The sequence below is a fragment of the Cyprinodon variegatus genome, unplaced genomic scaffold, assembly GCF_000732505.1.
Source record: "Cyprinodon variegatus isolate N-32 unplaced genomic scaffold, C_variegatus-1.0 Scaffold190, whole genome shotgun sequence".
Taxonomy (NCBI): Eukaryota; Metazoa; Chordata; class Actinopteri; order Cyprinodontiformes; family Cyprinodontidae; genus Cyprinodon; species Cyprinodon variegatus.
Genome location: NW_015150643.1, coordinates 900,267 through 903,511, shown reverse-complemented (window position 1 = coordinate 903,511; position 3,245 = coordinate 900,267). Strand labels below are relative to the sequence as shown.

The window sequence follows — 3,245 nt, the reverse complement described above, 5'->3', positions numbered from 1 at the left end:
AATTCAACCACCAAGACCACTTTATGGTCACATCAAGCACCAAAGCACAATTAAAACAGCAGCATGTCCAAATGTAAACAAACAAAGCTACCACAGCTACATATATTTGAAGGCGTCCAGAAGCCGTTTTATAAATCCAGTCTTCAACTGTTTATACTCCATTCATCCATAAGGGTCCACAGATTAAAAGTAATCCAGCATATTAGTAATAAAAATATTCCATGATGAGAAAATCACCCATAACATCCGGTTGTTGACATCAGAAAGGTTAGCTGGTCATAGCTAATGCTTAGCATCTTGCTAATATTTACTTCTAATACTCATTTCCACGGTTTTTAGCTCACGATTTTTGGTATGGTTCTTTACTAGGGGTGTAAATCACACCCATCATGGCGATTTCGATTCAGTATCGATTCCTGACACAACGATTTATTTTTTGATACTCAAGAATACACCACGATACGATTCGATTAATTGGTTAAATTTGAAAATTAATGTTTCAAATTTGAAATAAATCAGTGAAAGCTGTAATATCGTTGTGCATTTTATTTGAGAAAAAACAGCAATTAACAGAAGTGGCAAAGTTGTATTCCACCTAGGCCTAAGAAAAACCTCATTCACTGTAAAATAATAATGCCTCTGTGTTTACGCAAGTGTGTGTGTGCAAGCGGAAAGAGGGTAGTGAATAAAGGAAGCGAGGTAGGAGGGTAAGATAGGTTTAGCGCCACCGCAGCACAGGAGTCAGAATTGCGTCCAGGAGCAACTAGATGAAAATAGATCGGAGGGAAAAAAAACATCAATCGATTATCTTGCGGACGTGTCGATGTATCGGATCGTCGGCTTTTGGATCGATGCATCGATACAAAGCGATTATTATTTACACCCCTATTCTTTACTCCTCTTCTTATCTACAAGACACGTGTCTGCATATTTTTATGACGTGATTTGAGCGAGATATAGTCCTCGAAATCTCACCTTCTGTCCATTTCCTGTCGGTTAGTGACACGCGATATGATTTTCGTTATATTCTCTGCTGGTATTGGTTAAGAACACGTGGTCTGGTCACTGAGGTCTGAAATTTTCTGCATTTGTTGACATGATGTAGAACAAATTTAATACAATGAGACCTGCCTTTTCTCAAGAATGTCTTTATTACTGCTGTTCAAAAAAGACCTATCATTTCCAAGAATATAGAAAAAAGCGTTGAGTCACGTTTGAACTGAAGAAGCTTTGTCTGTGTTCTACTCACCCAATATTATATGTATTTTATATATTCAGAAACTAGAGAGTGTTAGCTTTCAAATAATGTATTGCACATGTCATTTGGGCTTACAGTTCCTAAGTTATTTGCTTTTCCATTTGGGTATGCGAAATAGGCGAGGATTACCCAAAATGAGGTGGATTTCAAGAGGATAATCCATATTATATTTCTGGTTTATTTTTTCATTTATTTTAATAGTGTCCTGTCTGGCAATATGAAAATAAGAATAATTGTCTTGATGCCAAAGAGCCCAAAAGCTTTTCATTTTACAAGTGGAGCAGTACCGCTTTAGTGTTCTGCTTAATTTATGCATATAAATAGCTTTATTATAATCCATGCATGGAGTATTACAGATTATATGGACAGTGCAATGGGAAAGTAAAATGGGAAAGGAAAGAGGAGAAAAGATGATAGAAAGAGGAGATAAAAACGGAGACAACGATAAATCCTTTTCAGTCTGCTTCATCACCTGCAAAGAGATATAAAAAGAACAGCACAACCAACGGATATCATATAAGAGATACAATAAAGTAGCACCTTGATACTATCGCTGAAGTATAAGTAGTATTATTTGATCTGACATGTATACTGTGGTTGCTGACGATAAGAATATGGGCTTTCTGTATGGAAGTGAATCTCTTAAGTACCGGGTTTATTTTTCAAGACCCCTCCTGGGGTTTGTTAACAGAATCAAATACGACAAGTTTTGAATCTGGTGATATAATCAGATTAAATTCAATTTAATATCCTGTCCAGAGCCTTTCAGGGATCCACTATGAATTCTATCAACTGACTTTATTTGACAAATATTTATATTCAATGTAAATCAAATAAAACTACTGTAAGCAGTTTGGTTGTAATAAATATAAATAGAATATCTTAACACAGACATTGCTGCATTACAAACATAATACGTGTGTTACGCTGTAATACAGTAAAATACATACCATAGACTAGGACCTATAGTGCTTGCTTCATCCAGCCAAAATAGCAGTGATGTTAAACGCTTTCAGTTTGAACTTCAGCGCATTGAAATTGATGAGAAGGTAGGAATGGGTAAAGAAGGTGAGGAACAAAAGGAGGAAGAGGGGAGAATTCTAAGATTAAAGTCAGAATTCTGACTTTTTTCCCATATTAAACTGAAATAAAATGTAAAAATCGACAAACTTTTTTTTTTTTTCCCCAATCCTCTTCCATAGATTTAGCTTTCAGTTTTCATAGCCTAAAGGACGATGCCGGTACAGCCATTATGTACCAAAATGTGAGGTAAAAAATGGCCTTTAAACATCTTCTCACATCTCCGTGCTCTTTGATGCAGAAACATCTTGATTAAAGTTACCTTCATGCAGGAAGGACGTAAACTGTTGTTGCCACCACAGTGGCTGCTTGATTGTGACTCATTTAGTTATTTGTGAAAGTTTCCAAACTGCTGGTTTGGGATAAATTGGGATAAATGAAGCCAGAACTCTTCTTGTTTCCACCATTGGCAAACGTTTGCTCTAATCTACATGAAATGATCACTTTTTATAACAACCGTCAGCCTTATTTGTTAAACCAAAGATTCTCCATATAACCAAATCTTGAAATCTAGCCAAAATGCATTTTCAGTCTTGTTTTAAGAAAGTATATATTATGATTTCAAGAATTCTTACAGGTTTAATTCTCTCAGTGCAATGGCAGATTAATGAACTTTTATTCTAAATAGAATCTTCTCAATGGAAGATTAATAATCTAACATGATCTGATCTTGCTGCATGTACTAATCTCAAAACAAGATTAATAAGCAGCTAAATTTAACAGGGTTCCCTCGGGTCCTTAAAAAGTCTTAAAAGTCATTGAATTCTTCAAAATAAAGCTAAGGCCTTAATTGGTATTAAAATGTCTTAAATCAGTGTTTTGTAGGTCTTAATTTTTAAAACATCATAAATAGGATTATTTTTATTACGATTTATTTTTGTAATCTAAATAAAACGTTAAAATTGAC

At 34.9% G+C, this 3,245-nt stretch overlaps 1 protein-coding gene across 1 annotated transcript in view; it reads left to right on the top strand.

The window, feature by feature from the left end:
• The window catches only part of hook2 (hook microtubule-tethering protein 2), a 27,230-nt gene that overhangs the window by 19,824 nt on the left and 4,161 nt on the right, over positions 1-3,245 (top strand). The window lies entirely within an intron of this gene.